Source organism: Hemitrygon akajei, chromosome 9, assembly GCF_048418815.1.
Source record: "Hemitrygon akajei chromosome 9, sHemAka1.3, whole genome shotgun sequence".
NCBI lineage: Eukaryota > Metazoa > Chordata > Chondrichthyes > Myliobatiformes > Dasyatidae > Hemitrygon > Hemitrygon akajei.
Window position 1 is genome coordinate 109,240,559 of NC_133132.1, and position 19,791 is coordinate 109,260,349.

General features: G+C 41.6%; 1 protein-coding gene across 1 annotated transcript in view; it reads left to right on the plus strand.

Annotated features, from left to right (window-relative positions):
- agpat5 (1-acylglycerol-3-phosphate O-acyltransferase 5 (lysophosphatidic acid acyltransferase, epsilon)) overlaps nt 1–19,791 on the plus strand; it is a 155,273-nt gene that overhangs the window by 78,274 nt on the left and 57,208 nt on the right. The gene's annotated exons all lie outside the window — the stretch shown is intronic.

Sequence of the window (19,791 nt, forward strand, 5' to 3'; positions counted from 1 at the left end):
CCTGTTGGCATCACCTGTATTGATGCAATTGCTCTAGCACACCACTGCATAGAAGATTGTACTGGCGACAACAGACTGGTAGAACATATGAAGGAGAGGCTTGCATACGCCAAAGGACCTCAGTCTCCCTAGGAAGTAGAGGTGAATCTGGCAATGCTTATCCGCAGCCTCTGTTAATGCTTCACTCAAACCTGTTTTCCTGGTGCACCCCCAGGTACAGTCGGCTCTCCTTATCTACGGGGGATTGGTTCCGGGACCCCCCGCGGATAACAAAAAATGTGGATGCTCAAGTCCCTTATTTAACCTGTCTCAGTGCGGTGGTCTTTAGGACCCAGCGGAACCCCAGACTTTATTTAACATGTCTCAGTGCGTGGACATTAGGACCTGACAGTGCAGCTCTGAATCCGCAGTGTTTCAGTTCACGAAAATAATCACGATCCCAATTGAAAATAAGGTGGAACTAATAAAGCGATCGGAAAGAGGTGAAACGCCATCAGTCATCGGAAAAGAGTTAGGCTACAATCAGTCAACGATCAGAACTATTTTAATGGAGCATGTGAAAGGCCCTGCCCCGATGAAAGCTACAGTTATTACTAAACAATGCAGTGGTTTAGTTATTGAAATATGTATGTTTCTTAAGTGTTTTATATGCATAGAAAGGTAAAATATGTACCAGGCTGCAGTGCTGCTTATAGCCCTGCCTGACACACAACTCTGAAGCTGCACAAATTATGGTCTGTCTGTCAGATAGGTAGTCTGTTACCCAGAATACAATGGAAGTGCCAACCTGCATTGAACATAGCTTATCCCCCAGTAGTGAGGGCTATATGGTATTGAAAGCATTTGAGAAATGAAAAAAACATGATCCTTACAGAGCTGCTTTGCTTATCCAAATGGGAGTAGGCTATGTTCACCAAGTAGATGACAACATCATTGACTCCAACATGCTATTGGTTGGCAAACTGCAGGGGATCAAGGGCCGATCTGACCAGGGGTCAGAGGTAAGCCAGAACTAACCTCTCAAGTCTGTGATGTGTGAGGTCCGGGCCACTAGACAGCAGTTTTTCAAAACTTTTGGTTGGCCCTTCTTGGGTACTGGGATACTGTGTGCTTGCCATACAGTTGGGACCCTTTCCAGCTGTGAATCAGATTGAAAATGAGCTGGACAACTCCACACAGCTGCTCAGCGCACTCTTTCAGAGGACCTTGGGGGGAGGGGGGGAGGGAGGGGGACATCACACCATCCAGTTCCAGTGTTTTATTCCTTGCAGTGTCTTTGTCCTCAATGAATAAAATCATAGGGGCATACATGGGATAAATACTGAATGCATTTAATCCAAGACTGTGGAATCAAAAACTAGAGATCGTTAGTTTAAAGTGAGACAGGATAGTTTTAATGAAGGGTAACTTTTTCATATTAGGGTTGATGGATATATGAAATAAGCTACCAGAAGAAATGGTTCAGGCATCTGGATATGTTCGTGAGTGTTAAAGGTTTGGAGGGATATGAGACAAACACTGGCAATTGGGATTAATTTAGATGGGTATCTTGAATGGCAAGGAAGATTTGGGCCAAAGGGCCTGTTTCTATGCTACATTAGTTTATGAACAAAAATCCTGGACAAACTGATTGTATGACAAAGCAGGTAATGCAGATAAGCCATGATGTTGGACTCAATGGAATGAGATGCAAGAGTACACGTGAATGGGATTTTTCTCATTGTTTGTGATTATTTCCACAGTATATTAGTAATCTGTGCTGTTAAGCCTCCTTTACTAAGTTTGATAATGCTTCCAGGTAATGCTGTGAATAGTCTGAAATTATAAATTACTGCTAATAAGAAACAAAAGCTTCCCCAAACATACAATACAGTATGTTATTATTCAGCATTTCTAATGCCCTTCCCTTGGACAACATCGGTGGCATGGAGAGGGGAGACTTGCAGCTTGGGCAACTGCCGGTCTTCCATTTAAAAAAAAAACTTGCCCAGGCCTGTGCCCTGGAAACTTTCCAAGGCGCAAATCCATGGTCTATTGAGACTAATGGAGGCCTACACACATTCAGCACATATTCTGTATCATGTTTGGGAGTAGAATAGAGGACAGTAATAAATATTTCTCCAGCACAAAACTGGTCTCCATGTTTAAATATACCCATGGACTTAGCCTCCAGCACTGTCTGTGGCAGAGCATTCCACAGATTGCCTATTCTCTGACTAAAAAATTCTTCCTTACCTCTGTTTTTAGCCCCTCAATTTTGAGGCTGTGCCCTCTAGTTCTGAATATCACCGTCACAGGAAAACATCCTCTCCACATCCACCTTATCTAGTCCTTTCAATATTCGGTAGGTTTCAATGAGATCCCCCTGCATTCTTCTAAATTCCAGTGAGTACAGGCACAAAGCTGCTAAGTGCTCCTCATGTTAACCCCTTCATTTTTGGAATCATTCTCGTGCACCCCCTCTGGACTTTCTCCAATGACAACACATTCTTTCTGAGATATGGGGCCCAAAATTGCTGACAATACACCTACTGCAGCCTGACTAATGTCTTATAAAGCCTCAGCATTATCTCTTTGCTTCTATATTCTATTCCCCTTGAAGTAAATGACAACATTGAATTTGCCTTCTTTACCACTGACTCAACCTGTAAATTAACCTTGGAATCTTGCATGAGAACTCCTGAGTGCCTCTGCACCTCTGATGTTTGAACCTTCTCCCCATTTAGATAATAGTCCACGCTATTGTTCCCTTTACCAAAATACATTATCATACATTTCCTGAAACTATTCATCTGCCACTTCTTTGCCCCTTCTTCCAATTCGTCTAAGTCCTGCTGTAATTGCATTGCTTCCTCAGCACTACCTTCCCCTGTGAAAATGTGAAAAGTAGCTGTCCCAATACTGACCCCTGAGGAACATCAGTCACTGGCAGCCAACCGGAAAAGGCCCTGTTTATTCCCACTTGCTGCCTCCTCCCTCTCAGCCAGTTCTCTATCCATGCCAATATCTTTCCTGTAATGTCACAGGATTTTGTCTTGTTAAGCAGCCTTATGAGTGGCATCTTATCAATGCCTTCTAAAAATTCAAGTAAATGCGATCCACTGCCTCTTCTTTGTTCACTCTGCTTGTTACTTCCTCAAAGAACTCTAACAGATTTGTCAGGCAAGATGTCCCTTTACAGAAACCATGCTGACTTTGACTTATTTTATCACTAGTTTCCAAGTACCCGGAAACCTCATCCTTAATAATAGACTCCAACAATTTCCCAACCCTTAAGGTTAGGCAAACTGGCCTGTAGTTTCCTTTCTTTTGCTTTTCTCCCTTCATAAAGAGTGTAGTGACTTCCAATGACCTGGTCTCCACAGCTGTCTGTGGCAATGAATTCCACAGATTTACCACTCTTTGGCGAAAGAAATTCCTCCTCATGTCTGTTCTAAAAGGATGCCTCCTATTTTGAGGATGTATTTCTCAGCCTCAAATACAATTACTCAGCTCAACATGGAAGATGTTAGCAACAATTTTTTTTGAAACAGCAATAACCTACTTTGGGGATGCTTGCTTTGGATCTGGACCAGCACTATTCTACACCAGATCTACACAAATTCAGGCATTACTGGAGAACCGAGAGATGAGGGGAGAGAGACTGACTTCGGTCAAGGCAGCATTTGACAGTGCACAGCAATCTAAAGTCTACATGGATAAAGGGGAACACACTCTAGCAGTTGGAGTCCTACCACTCACATTAGGTGGTTGTGGTTTTGACAGGTCATTAATCCCAGCCCTGCTGGGATCCTTTAGGGCAGAGTTTTAACATGACCATCTTGATCAATGGTCATCCTTCTCGCAATGTTAGAAGTGAGGATGTTCTCTGACTACATCAGAATCAGAATCGGACTTTAATCGCCAAGTACCTATGCACATACAAGGAATTTACTTGTTGAAACATCATGTTGAATTCCATCTCTATTAGAAAATGAAGCACTCCACGCTTTCAATGCCTAGGAATGGAAAAGGATATAGATGGTGGATAATTCTCACTGATTTGAGTGTATTTCTGTGTTACATTGACTGTTCTATTTATTATAAATTACTATGATTGCACATTGGGCATTTAGATGGAGACATAAAGAGTTTTACTCATGTATGTGAAGGATGTAAGAAATAAAGTCAATTCAATTCAATATAGCCCAGTCCATTACAGGCAAAGCCCTCCCCACCATTGAGCACATCTACAAGTAGCAATGTCACAAGAAACCAGCATTAATCATCAAGGATGCCCTCGATCCAGGCCATGCTATCTTCTCATTGCTACCATCAGACAGGAGATACAGGAACCTTGGATTCCTCACCACCAGTATCAGGAGTAGTTATTATGTTACAACCATCAGGCTCCTGAACCGGCATGCATAACTGTATTCACCACTACTTTTGTACCCTTGAATGACATCACCACTGTAACAAAACAGCAAATTTCACCATGTACAATTCAGTGATAAACCTGATTCATCATTGACCTAAAACTTATTTGGACCAAAGAATTCAATATCCTGTCTCTATCATTTTTATTTTGAGAGCTACAGTGTGGAACAGATTCTTTTGGCCCACCAAGCTACACTGTCCAGTAGTCCAGTGATTTAACCCCAGCTGAATCACTGGAAAATTTATAATAACCAATTAATCTACTAACTGGCACATCTTTTGACTGTAGAAATAAACTAGTACACCCACTGGTAACCCACGCGCACAACAGAAGAATATGTCATCTTTCTTGCAGAGCATGCTGGAATTGTACTCTGATGCCCCAAACTGCAATAGTGTTGTGCTAACCACTATGCTGTGGTGGTGCCCTATGGCATTGTGGAACACTCTCCATGTGCCTGGATGACCGCAGCTTCAACAACTCAGCATCATCCAGGACAAAGCAGCCCATATCATTTACACTTATCAAATGCACTGCATATTTCTTCCATCCAGTAGTGGCATTCATTACTTGCAGTGTAGCCTTGGGACAGAAAGCACAGCAAATTACTCAACCAAGATAGTCCTGGAGCATCTCTCTAAGTCCATTACCACTACCATGCAGGAGCACAGGGGCTGCAGATACAAAGGAAGAGGAGATTTACCATGATGCTGTCTGGATTAGAGACAATGTTTTCTGAGAATAGTTTGAGCTATCTTTGGTGTGGAGTAGGATGTGAGATGACTTGTAAAAAGTGTATTATATATTAAGCAGCAATGGCACGAGTTTCCAGGAAAAATGAGGAAGGTGCAGGACAGATGTATTCCAAAAATAAAGAGATGCCCAGATGACAAAATAGTACAACTGCGGCTCACAAGGGAACTCAAGGCTAATGTAAAAACAAAAGAGAGGGCATACAACAAAGCAAAGATTAGTGGGAAGATAGAGCATTGGGAACCTTTTGAAAACCTACAGAGAGCAACTAAAAGAATCATGAGAAGGGAAAAGATGAAATATGAAAGCAAACCAGCAAACAATATCAAAGTGGAGATTAAAACCTTCAAGTATGTTTTAAAAATCATTCTTTTTTGAGAGTGGATATAGGACTGAAAGGAAATGAGACCGGAGAAATAATAATGGGGGACAAGGAGATGGCAGATGAATTGAATGAGTATTTTGCATCAGTCTTCACTGTGGAAGACTCTAGCAGTGTGCCAGGTGTTGTAATATGTAAAGGAAGAGAAGTGAGTGCAGTTACTATTACAAGGGAGCAGGCGCTGAGGTATAGAAGTCACCCGGACGAGATGAACTGCACTCTACGGTTCTGAATGAGATAGTGGTAGAGATTGTGGAGGCATTAGTAATAATCTTTCAAAAATCATTGGACTCTGGCATGGTACCACAGGACTGGAAAATTGCAAATGTCACCCACTCTTTAAGAAAGGAAGAAGGCAGCAGAAAGGAAATTATAGACCAGTTAGCCTGACCTCAGTGGTTGGGAAGATGTTGGAGTCAATTGTTAGTTTAGGTTATGGAGTACTTGGTGACACAGGACAAGATAGGACAAAGTCAGCATGGTTTCCTTGAGAAATCTTGCCTGACAAACCTGTTGGGATTCTTTGAAGAGATTATCAATAGGACAGATAAGGGGGATGCAGTGGATGTTGTATATTTGGACTTTCATAAGGCCTTTGACATGGTGCCTCACATGAGGCTGCTTACCAAGTTAAGAGCCAGTGCTATTACAGGAAAGTTACTAAGATGGTCAAAGCATTGGCTGATTGGTAGGAGACAGCAAGTGGGAATAAATGGATCTTTGGTTGGCTGTCAGTGACTAGTGGTGTTCCATAGAGACCAGTGTTGGGACCGCTCCTTTTAATGTTATATTCAGGTTTCCCCCACTATCCGAAGGTAGAGCATTCCTATGAAACAGTTTGTAAGCCGAAATGTCGTAAAGCGCAGAAGCAATTGCCATTAATTTATATGGGAAAAATTTTTGAGCGTTCCCAGACCCAAAAAATAATCGACCAAATCATACCAAATAACACATAAAACCTAAAATAACACTAACATATAGTAAAAGCAGGAATGATATGATAAATATACAGCCTGTATAAAGTAGAAATATTGTATGTATGGTGTAGTTTCACTTACTAAAATCGGGAAGACAGCGAACCAAAATTGATTTGGAGAAAAAAATCGGCATGTACATGCATGTGCACGTACATGCGTACGTACGTACGTATATGCATTCTCACGTACACGCATGCACGCACAACTGCCCACACAAGGCTTTATGGTCATGGTAGTCTTTTTCGGAGTAAATACACATATAAAGCGGCCGTCTTTTTTTCGTAAAAGTGAAAATCCTCTTTGGTTAGTGAAAACGAGTACTAATATAGGTCTTTTGTAACAGCGAGCTGTCGTAAAGCGAATGTTCAAAAAACTGTGGCCACCTGTATCAATTATTTAGATGATGGAATAAATTGCTTTGTTGCCTGGTTTGCAGATGATATGAAGATTCATGGAGGGGCATGTAGTGTTGAGGAAACAAGTAGGCTGCAGAAGGACAGATTAGGAGAATGGGCAAGAATGGCAAATGAAATACGATGTTGGAAAATGCATGGTGAGACACTTGGTCATGGCAGTAGAAATAAATGTGAGCACTATTTTCTAACTGGTGAGAAAATCCAAAAATCTGAGATGCAAAGGGACTCGGGAGTCCTTGTGTAGAACACCCGAAAAGTTAGCTTGCAGGTTGAGTCAGTAGTGAGGAAGGCAAATGTAATGTTAATATTCATTTCAGGATGTCTTGAATACAAGAACTGGGCTATTTCGCTGAGGTTTTATAAAGCACTGGTGAGGCCTCACCTTGAGTATTGTGAACAGTTTTTGGTTCCTGATCTAAGAGAAGATGTGCTGGCATTGAAGTGAGTTCAGAGGTGGTTTACATAGATGATTCTGGGAATGAAAGGGTTATCATACAAGGAATATTTGATGGCTCTGCATCTGTACTCGCTGGAGTTTAGAAGGATGGGGGGTGGAATCTCAATCAAATCTTTTGAATTTTGAAAGGCCTAGACAGTAGATATGAAAAGGATGTTTCCATGGTGGGGGGAATCTAGGACAGGAGGGCACAGCCTCCATTTAAAACAGAGATGCAGAGAAATTTATTTAGCCAGAGAGTGGTGAACTTGTGGAGTTTGTTAGTTGAGTATATTTGATTGGACATGGTACCAAAGATTAAGGTATAAGGCTTGGGAATGGGAGGGGGAGAAAGGATCAACCCATGATTGAATGGCAGAGCAGACTTGATGGGCCAAATGGCCTAATTCTGCTCCTATGTCTTATGGTCTTTTAAGAGGCAGAGAGTGGGCAGCAAGATTTTTTTTCCCCCAAGGTGGAAGTGGCAATATGAGGTGGCATAATTTTAAGGTGATTGTAGGACATCAGAAATGAGATGTATTTTTACACAGATTGGTTTGTGCATGGAATGTACTGCCAGGGGTAGTGGTAGAATAAGAGTCATTAGTGGGATTTATGAGACTCTTGTATTAGCACATGGAAGAAAGAAAAATGGATGGCTTAGATTGATCTAAGTGTAGGTTACAGATCGGCACACACGTGGGCTGAAGGACTTGTACTGTACTATAGTGTTCTGCTTTCTAATGCCACCAACACACGCCCTTTCATGGAATCTGAATGCCACCCTGAAATATCTCCAATCCTTCATCACTGGGCCTGTGTCCTAAAGCTTTTAGTCTCAACAGCAAATCGGTATCATGTAGCCAATTAGGTCACTTTTTCTGGAAGGCACAATAAAAACAGTATTAATTTCCATGGACATGTTTTGCAAAATAAAAAGTTAATTTGAAAGGAATAATTACTCAGCATGACATGTTCTGCAAATAACTCAATTGAGTATCTTTAGTGTAATTCACATGATGTGATTCATCAGAGTTGTGAATTGTTTTGATTTGACAGCACGTTCATTGAAATAGATGTTTGGGCTTCTAAATTTAACTTCACATGATGGTGCTGCGAGCTCCAGTTGAAAGGCTGCAAGGAAAAATCAGAAAGGTGTTGGCATATGTGTGTGGGGCTTAAACTAACAACTGAAAAGCATGCCTGAAACGCTTTATTTCTTGCCATCCAAGTTTGTTGTCAGTTTGACATAGATTTAGCCTTGTAAAAACACTGACAATTCATATTTCATTCATTTTTGTGTGGCATGTAATGTAGGCACATGGAGCATCCTAGTTCAGTAGGATCTTTCAGATATCGTTTTTTAAATATATTTTATATTTATTTAGAGAAACTGAGAAACAGACCCTTCAGCCCAATGAGCCACATTGCCTAGCAACCCACCTATTTAACCCTACCCTAAGCACAGAGCAGTTTACGATGACCAGTTAGCCCACTAACCGATACATCTTTGGAATGTGGGAAGAAAGTGGAGCACACAGAGGAAACTCATGCACTCATGGAGAGAATGTAGAAACTGCTCCAGACAGAGCTTGAATTAAACCCTGAACTTTGAGTGCTCAAAGCTGTAATAGCAACATACTAACCGTGAGCTACTGTGGCTTCCCTCGAGTGGATGGGAAGAACAGAGATGGAAAGTAATGAATAGATTGGAAGTGCAGATATTGTTGCCATAATCAAATATGGAGTCATAGAGGACTACTGCACAGAAACGGGCCCTTCAGCCCATGTAGCTCATGTTGAACTATCAATCTGCCTAGTCCCATTGACCTGTGTCCTCCATACCCTTCCTACTGGCTCAGGTCAATGGAAGCCATAACCCTCCCTTTGGAAAGACATGTAGTTTGGGGTTAGGTCTGCTTTGTCGAACTTCTTGAGTGAATGTGTAGAGGTTAGTGAGTTGGCCCTGTTGCACTTGGCCACAGTATTGTGATTTCAGCTTAGGCTAAGAGTTCTTCTGAACCAACCAGATCAAGTAAAGTTTATTGTCATTTAACAAGATACATCTATATAGCATATATAACCAAATTTTGAGCAGTCGGCCCTCCTTATCTGCGAGGGATTGGTTCCAGGACCCCTCGCGGATACCAAAAAAAGTGGATTCTCAAGTCCCTTATACAACCTGTCTCAATGCAGTGGACCTTAGGATCCAGCGGAACTCCAGACCTTATTTAATCTATCGTAAGTGCGGTGGACATTAGGACCCGGCGGCGGAGCTCTGAATCTGCAGTGTTTCTGTTCACGAAAATAATCACGATCACGATTGAAAATAAAGTGGAAATAATAAAGCAATCGAAAAGAGGTGAAATGCCATCAGTCATTGGAAAAGTGTTGGGCTACAATTGGAACAATTTTAAAGGATAAAGTGAGAAAGGCCCTGCCCCGATGAAAGCTACAATTGTTACTAAGCAACGCGGTGGTTTAATTATTGGGTTTTTGATCCTTCACATCAACCAGGCATGGATGGAGAGCGCGCTCGGATGCAATCTGTCACTGGATCGAACTCGGGAACTTCCGCTCCCGAGCCCGGCGCTGAAACTTACATTCTTAAGTGTTTTATATGCATAGAAAGGTAAAATATATGCTATATACCAAGACAAACGTTTGACTAACTGACGCTAAATAATACCGGATGTACATGTTCCGACTTACTTAGTAATTAAGAACTTCTGATTTTTTTCGATCCTGATGCATGATAACCTACGCACATTCTCCCGTATACTTTAAATCATCTCTAGATTACTTATAATACCTAATACAATGGAAATGCTATGTAAAGTAGCTGTTATACTGCATTGTTTAGGGCAGGCATGGGCAAACTACGGCCCGCGGGCCATATGCGGCCCGTTAAGCTTTTTAATCCGGCCCGCAGAACTTGATGAAATTACATTAATAAACCTTGTTAACACCTCAGATCCATCCTGAGAATCGCCACAACAAAACTAAATCCAGACTTTGATGCGCTGGCTAAAAAGGGAGACCAACAACACTGTTCCCACTTAAATTAAAAATAAGTTTCTTTGTTGTGTTATGTAAAAAATGCATTTGAAAATATTTTTTTCAATAAGCCTTACATGTTACATGTCATTTCTGTTAAGTGATGGACATGAGTAGTGCGCAGGTGCACGTACGTTCTCAAAATAAAAAATGCACTCCAGATCAAATAACGCGCTCCGCATACTGGCGTGCTGTCACTGTTCTGTCAGTGACACTGGTCGTTGTTGAGTTTTGGCACAGGGGACAATTGAATAAGAAGGAGCAGGACAAGTAGACCTGCATCTCCTACCGTTTTTGAAATAAAGACAGTCAGGAGGAGAGTGATGATGATAATATCTTGAAGGATAACAGAATTTTCAGTGCTTTAAAATAATAACTGTTACTATTAAAAAAAGCTGTATTTTATTCATTTAATTTTCAGTGTTTTAAAAGTCATTTCAATAAATAGCTAAATACCATGGGACTTAAAGACAGATATTTTGTTGTAATGCATTTGTTCATTTTCAATTGAAATTAAAGCACATGTTTTCTACATATCCCATGATATTTTATTTTCTCTTATGAGGTGTATTACCAAAACACTCTGTCCATCTGCTCCTGGTCCGGCCCCCCTGTCAAATTTTAGAACCCTTTGTGGCCCACAAGTCAAAAAGTTTGCCCACCCCTGGTTTAGGGAATAATGACAAGAAAAAAAAGTCTGTACATGCTCGAACAACAAGTACTGGAAGAGCACTTCGGGTTTTCTCAGTTCGCAGTTGGTTGAATTCACGCATGCGGAACTCGCAGATAAGGAGGGCCGACTGTATATAGAAATGAGACAATGTTTCTTCAAACCAGGGTGTAAAGTGCAGTAGTATACATAACACATGATAACTTATGAATGTAAGAAGAGAATCTACAGCAAAGTAACAAATTTAAGTGCATTAATTTTAAGCATTGGCAGATATGGAATAGATTAACCACTGATACTTTGAATACGATGTGGTCGGAGTTCAAAGCCTAATGGCCTGGGGGAAGAAATTGTTTCTCGTCCTGATCGTTCTTGTTTTTATGCATCGTAGTCTCATGCCTGTTGATAGAAAAACAGGATGCTGGATAGATGGGTGGGATCCTTCATAATATGAAGGGCCCTGTGTATGCAGCGCTCCTGATAAGTGTCTCTGAGGGATGGTAGGGAGATCCCTCTGATCCTCTCAGCAGTTCTCACAGTCCTTTTTAGGGACTTCTGGTGTTTGACAGTTCCCAAACCAGATGGAGATGCAACTTCTCAGGTGCTCTCAATGGTGCTCCTGTAAAACACAGTTAAGGTGGGAGGCAGGAGCCTTGCTTGCCTCAATCTTCTTAGAAAGTCGAGGCGCTACTGTGCCTTCTTGTTCAGGGAGGTGATTTTAAGGGACTAGGTGAGGTAATCTATAATGTAAACTCCCAGGAAGCTGATGCATTTAATTTTCTCTACAGAGGAGCCACATATTTGCAGAGGAGGCTGGTTGCTCTGCATCTTCTTTAAGTCCACAATGATTTCCTTTGTCTTCTGCATGTTCAGGTTTAGGTTGTCTTCTATCTGAATCCACCAGCTGCTCCACCTACTCTCTTGTCATTGCTCTTGACAGGGCCAGCCACTGTTGTGTCATCCACAGAGTTGATGATACAGCTTGAACTGGATCCTGTGACAGTCACGCGTCAGCAATGTGAACAGTAGCAGGGTGAACACACAGCCTTGGGAAGCGCCAGTGCTCAGTGTAATGGTACAAGAGACATTGATGCCCATGCAGACTGACTGTGGCCTACTGTTAAGTCCAATATTGAATTGCAGAGGGAGGCATTGTGACCCAGCGAGAACAGTTTCCCAACCAGTTTCAGGGGTATGATGCTTTTGAATCCTGAACTGAAGTCTGTAAATAACAGTCTGGCACATGAGACCCCATTTTCCAGGTGGGTCAGGACAGAGTGGAGGGCAGAGTCTACTGCATCATCAGTGGATTGATTTGAGAGATAGGCAAACTGGAAGGGGTTCAGTGTAGCTGGAAGAAAGGCTTTAATATGCTCCATGACCAGCCACTCAAAAGCATTTCATAATGGTTGATGTTAATGCTGCTGGGCGATAACAACCCATCCACTATTTATTTTGGGTTTTCAGTAGTAATATTCTGAAGAGGGTAGAATACTTCAGTCACACTTTATAGAAGTAATATTGGTGGTAAATTGGGCACTCGGATAATATAGTGGCATCAGCACTGGACTTCAAGGTCCTGAGTTTTCCCCATCATAGAGTTCTATGATTCTCCCCATCATAGAGTCATAGAGAATTACAGCACAGAAATAGGCCCTTCAGCCCATCTAGTCCATGCCAAAACCATTTAAATTCTCCACCTTCCATTGACCTGCGCCTGGATCAGAGCCATCCATATTCCTACCGTCCATGTACGTATCCAAACTTCTTAATATTGAGCTCGCATGAACCACTTGTGCTGGCCGCTCGTTCCACACTCTCACGACCCTCTGAATGAAGAAGCTCCTCCTGTACCCTTAAACTTTTACCTTTCACCCTTAATCCATGACCTCTGGTTGTAGTCATTCCCAATCTCAGTGGAAAAAGCCTGCTTACATTTACCCTATCTATACCCCTCATAATTTTGTATACCTCTATCAAGTCTCCTTTCAATCTTCTGCGTTCCAAGGAATAAAATTTTAACCTATTCAATTTTTCCTTATAACTGAGGTCCTCCAGACCTGGCAACATCCTTATAAATTTTCTCTGTACTCTTTCATTCTTACTTACATCTTTCCTGAACCTTGTTTACATCTTTCTTGTAGGTAGGTGACCAAAACTGCACACAGTACTCTGAATTAGACCTCACCAATATCTGATGGCCCCTCAGCATTCCTGCAGATGTTGGAAATCAAAGTAATACACACGAAATGCTGGAGGAAGTCAGCCAGCCAGGCAGCATCTATGGAAAAGAGTAAACAGTCTGTTTTGGGCTGAGACCCTTCACCAGATTTCTTGAGTCCTTATTGTAGGGCCTAGGCCTAAAACATTCAGTGTTTACTCTTTAACATAATATCCCATCTCTTGTACTCAGTACCCTGATTTATGAAGGCCAGTGTGCCAAAAGCTTTTTTTTTTCGACTCTATCTACCTGTCACGCTACTTTCAACACATATTTGGACCTATGTTCCCAAATAGCCTTTGTTCTACCACACTGCTCAGTGTCCTACCATTCACTGTGTAAGACTTACTCTGGTTGGTCTTACCAAAGTGCAACACCCCACACTTGTCTGCAGTAAATTCCTTCTTCCATTTTTCAGCCCATTTTCCCAGCTGATCTATGATAGCCTTCCTCGCTGTCCACTACATCCCCAATCTTGGTGTCATCTGCAGATTTGCTGATCCATCTAACCACGTTATCATCCACATTAGTGATATAGATGACAAACAACAACAGACCCAGCACAGCTTCATGAAGCACTCCACTAGTCACAGGCCTCTTGTCAGTGAGACACCCATCTACTACCACTCTCTGGATTCCCACAATGCCAATATCTAATCCAATTTACTACCTCATCTTGAAAGCTGGACCTTATTGACCAACCTTTCATGTGGCACCTTGTCAGATACCTTGCCAAAGCCCATGCAGGTAGCATGCACTGGCTTGCCTTCATCCACTTTCCTGGCAACTTCCTCAAAAAGCTCTGTTTGTTTAGACATGGCTTACCACACACATAGCCATGCTGATCATCGCTAATTAGTCCATGTCTATCCAAATACTTCTATATCCAGTCCCTTAGAATACCTTCCAATAACTTTCCCAGAATTAATGTCAGATTCACCAGTCTATTATTTCCTGGTTTACATTTAGAGCCTTTCTTTAAACAGTGGAACAACATTGGCTATCTTCCAATCCTCTGGTACCTCTCCTGTCACTAAAGGTGTTGTAAATATCTCTGCTAGTGCCTGGCATTTTCCTCATTTGCTTCCTGTAGAGTCCAAGGGAACACCCTGTCAGGCTCTGGGGATTTATTCATCCTGATTTGCCTTTGGACAATAAACACCACCTCCTCTGTAATCTGTATAGGGACCACGAAGTTGATGCCGCTTTGTCTCATTTCAGGTCTGAGTAAATACAGATGCAAAATCTCCCCCAGAGATTTTGCTCCACACATGGATTACCATTCTGATCTTACAAAGGACCAATTTTGTCCCTTGCAATCCTTTTGCTCTTAACATATCTATAGAATCTGTTCGGATTCTCCTTTCCCTTGTCTGCTAGGGTAACTTCATGCCTTTTTTTTAGCCCTCTTGATTTCTTTCTTAAGCGTTCTCTTGCATTTCTTGTACTTCATAAGCACCTCATTTGTTCCTACCTGCTGTGCAGCTCCATTTTTTTTCTTAACCAGACCTCAATATCTCTTGTAAACCAAGGTTCCCTCCACACGTCAGTACAGTCAACATAGATGTCTTAAAGTGTTTAAACAAACTATTGCTGCTTAAAACCAATAGAAACAACATCTATTGTGATTGGAAGTGCCCACGGAGGACACCTCAGAGGAAGTGCCGGTGTAGATCGGGGTTACAAGTTTTAAACTCCTTATGCGGACTATCTTGCTGGCGAACGTGCAGTCTATGGTGAATAAAATCAATGATCTCAGAGCCAGGATGCTGAATCAGAGGGGCATTAGGACCGTGTGTGTCCTTTGTTTCACAGAATCCAGGTTAACCCCTTCCGTACTGGATGCAGTGATCCAGATCAATGGGTTTACTATACACCATCAGGATAGACCTATAGAGTCTCTCATAGCAGAGATGAGGAGTATGCTTCATGATCAACTCTTCTTGGTGCACAGATATATCAGTGCTGTCCCAATTCTGCTCACCAGACCTGGAATATCTAGCAGTTAAGTGCTGTTTTTTTCACCTACCAGAGAAGTTCTCTGGAGTTATTTTGGTGGCAGCTTATATACACCTCAGGCCAATGTCAAGCAGGCTTTAGATGATTTGAGTAATGGGATCAACATGCACGAAGCAGCACACCTGAATGTCTTGATCATTTTGGGAGATTTAACCAGGCCAGTCTGAAAAAATCACTAAGCAACTTGCCATCAACAGATCACTTGCAATACCAGAGGAAACAACACACTGGACTATTGTTACAGCACCATCAAGAATGCTTACCGTGCTGTTCCAGGCCATCACTTCGGGAAGTCTGATCACCTAGCTGTAACTCTACTCCCTGAGTTTAGGCAGAGACTGAAGACTGCAGCACCAGCAATGAGAACCAAGAAAGTTTGGACAAGGGGCTAGCACAGGAGTGCCTACAGGACTGCTTTGAATCGGTGGACTGGACTATATTTAGGGATTCATCTTTGAACCTAGATGAGTATGCTGCAGTTGTTAATGACTTCATTAAAACCCATGTGGATGAGTGTGTGCCCACAAAGACTTACTGTACATTCCTGAGCCAAAAGCCATGGATGAACCAGGAGGTACATTGACTGCTGAAGGCTAGATCTGTGGCATTCAAGTCTGGCAATCCAGGCCTGTACCAGAAAACCAGGTACAGTATGATTTGTGGAGGGCTATTTCAAGGGCAAAGAGACAATTTTGAATGAGATTGGAAGTGACATCGGATGCATGGCAACTCTGGCAGGGTCTGCAAGACATTACTTTCTACAAAGTGAAACCCAATAGCATGAATGACAGTGATGCTTCACTACCAGATGAACTCAATGCCTTCTGTGCCTGCTTTGAAAGGGAGAATATAACTACAGCTGTGAAGATGCCTGCTGCACCTGATGACTCTGGTGATCTCCGTCTCAGAGGCCAATGTTAGTTTGTCTTTAAAGAGAGTGAACCCTCGCAAGGTGGAAGATCCAAATGGAGTACCTCGTAAGGCTGTGAAAACCTGTGCCAACCAACTAGTGGGAATACTCAAGGACATTTTCAGCCTCTCACTTCTATGGGCAGAAGTTCCCACTTGCTTCAAAAAGGGAATAGAATTTTCTGTGCTGGCGTTAGTTATCAACACGGAATAATTGGGTACAGAATCCTGATTGGGTTTTTGTTTCATCTGGTTCCTACTTCTCCTGTTCTCTCCACTGGGTATAGTTTTGCATTAGTCACCCAGTGAACTCCTTTAAAAAATAGCGGATAGTTCAGCTGATGGTAGCTTGACTGTGTTGACACCATTTCTTGATATCTGATACAGGAACTCTTTAATTTCTTTGCCTTTTGCACAATCTGAGAGTGCAGAAGCTAATTTTTCCTTGCCATAAAAACTGAAAATTAATTTCCTGAAATGCTTTTAAGTACTTCTGTGTGTTCAATGTAAGTGTGTAATTTGCTCTCAATTCAGGTCAATGAGTGTTAACATGCTGCCTCATTTCAAGGAGGGAACAAACTCTGAAAACCTTCAAAAGTCCACAGCCAGATTAGCCATGACCTTATTGAATGGCAGAGCAGGCTTGACAGGCCACATGACTAGTCCTGCTTCTAGTTGAAGATTCAAGATTGTTTAATGTCATTTCCAGTACAGAAGTGTGAAGGAAAATGGAACAATTGTTACTCTGGATCTGATACAGCACAAAAGATAATGAGCACAATAATATAAGCACAGTAAGTATAAATGCATAAGGTAGCTTACATACATGGATTGAATATACCGTAGATTCCGGATTTTAAGCCGCTACTTTTTTCCCACATTTTGAACAGCTTTGAACTCTGCGGCCTTTAATACGGAGCGGCTAATGCATTATTTTTTTTCATGCCGCCAAAACATTTTGCCTCGTAACAGTAGACCAATAAAATTGATGAGTAGTTCACAGAGGTCCAATGAAATTGTACGATAAATCAAGCGCACTTTCACAATTAAATTATTGTAAATCAGTCATTTGTACTCACCCTCATCAACATGGAAAACACTCGAAGAAAAGCATTGTGCTGCCTTTATGGCAGTTATTTAGTTTATAATATTTTCGCTTAGTAATTCATTTGTTAGTTAAAGTTAGAACTGTTTTAACTATATTTGTTTTCTGTACTACATCGCGGGATGCTATGACGTCACACCCGGTTTCGCCGCGTCTTGTGGGATACCGGTTTGCGATAAACGGGAAGGAGGGGGCATTAGACCCGAGCGAAACGCTGCTTTTAAATGCCGTTTGCGATAAACGGGAAGGAGGGGGGCGAGCGGCGGAGCGAAAACGCTGCTTTTAAGTTAAAGGCGATCAATAACTTTTCCTGGTAGGCTGCAGTATATATATTTTTTACCAGTCGTTAGGAGATATTGGAATGTTGTTCAGTAAAGAAGTATACGCAACGTATATTTAAAAGTAGCTGCGTTACAGGCATGGTTCGAAAAAAAGCATTTGCAATATGTATTTGTTTATGTTACCATATGGATTTAATTAAAAGTTAAAAAATCCTCACGTGTAATATCTTTCTGTGTAAATATCTCATATTACAACGTGGGACACCTACGGCCGAAAATCCGGTGCGGCCTGTACAAGTAAAAAATTGATTTTATTTCTAAAATTAGAGCCAGCGGCTTTTAATCAGGTGCGCTCTGTAGTCCGGAATCTACGGTATGTTCATGAAGTGAGGATAGGCACAGGAGTGCCTGCATAAGGTGACTGACAGGAAATGTAAAGTGGTGGTCATAACATTTTTACGTTAAGAGGGTTTTTGGGGAAAGTAACTGGTTCATCAACTGCTTAAGAGAATTTTGGCAAAGAAAACGTCACTGCATTTAATTGAAACTCAGTAAAAGTTGAAAACTTTGGCAGAGATGGAAAGGTGAATGGAGTTATTTAGAATAAAAGTAGAATGCAGTTCTTTAAACTACAATGGGGAAATTATTTCTGCATAACTCTGATAATATAACCAAGTAGCATGCAGTGAAACTGGACATTGCATAACAGTAAATCAGAGATGGAGTAAAACTATCAGGATTAACTTTGTACAAACAGAATGCTTCTATACTTACCAAATCTACATCAAATTTTATTAAACCCGATTCTGATTAATATCACTGGCATATGTCAGGAAATTTGTTGTTTTACAACAGCAGTATATTGCAATGCATAATAATTTAAGAAAACTGTAGATTACATTATGCATTGCAATATACGGCAAAGAGAGGAAAAATAGTGAGGTAATGTTCATGAGTTCATTGTCAATTCAGAAATCTGATGGCGGAGGGGATGGAGCTACTTCCGAAATGCTGAGTGAGAGTCTTCAGGCTCCTGTGTCACTTCCTTGACAGTAGCAATAATAAGAGGGCATGTCATGGGGGTCCTTGATGATGGAGGCCCCCTTTTTTTGAAGGTGACCCTCAATGCTGGGAAGGCTAGTGCCTATGATGGAGCTGGATGAGTTTGCATCTTTCTGCAACCTTTTCTGATCAACCCCAGTACTTGCATTCAGAAGTTAGAAGGAACTCAGGATTTACAGGGATATATGGCACTTTGTTTACATTGAGCAGGAGTTAGATAACAAGATAAAAGTTCAAGTTTGGTTTGGTAGTCTTGACAGAGTTACTTATGCCAAGACTGTGGACAGAGTCATAGAAAATAACAGCGCAGAAACAGGCCCTTTGGCCCATTTAGTTTCTGCCAAATCTTTTAAACTGCCTAGTCCTATCGACCTGCACTTGGACCATAGCCATCCATGCCCCAACTATCCATGTACCTATCCAGACTTCTCTTAAACATTGAAATTGAGGTTGTGTGCACCATTTGTGTTGGCAGCTCATTGCACACTGTCACAACCCTCTAAGTGAAGTTTTCCCTCATGTTCCCCTTAAACTTTTCATTTTTCACTCTTAACCCATGACCTCTAGTTGTTGTCCCACCCAATCACATTGGGAAAAACCTACTTGCATTTACCCTATCTATATCCCTCATAATTTTGTATACCTCTATCAAATCTCCCCTCAGTCTTCGATATTCCAAGGAATGAAATCAGATCCTCCAGTCCCGACAATATCTTCGGAAATTTTCTCTGTTCTCATTCAGTCTTATTTACATTTTCCTGTAGGTAGGTGACCAACGTGGTAGCTCCCAACTTAGGTCTCACCAATGTCTTGTACAACTTCAGCATAGCATCCCATCTCCTGTACTCAGTACTTTGATTTATGAAGGCCTATTTAAAAAAGCTTTCTTTATGACCCTGTCTACCTACGTTGCCACTTTCAATGAATTATGGACCTGTATTCCCAGATTCCTTTGTTCTACCGTATTGCTCAGTGCCTTACAGTTTTCTGTGTAAGACTTAGCCTGGTTGATCCTCCTGAAGAGCAACACCTCACACTTGTCTTCCTTAAATTCCATCCACCATTTCTCAGCCCATTTTTTCA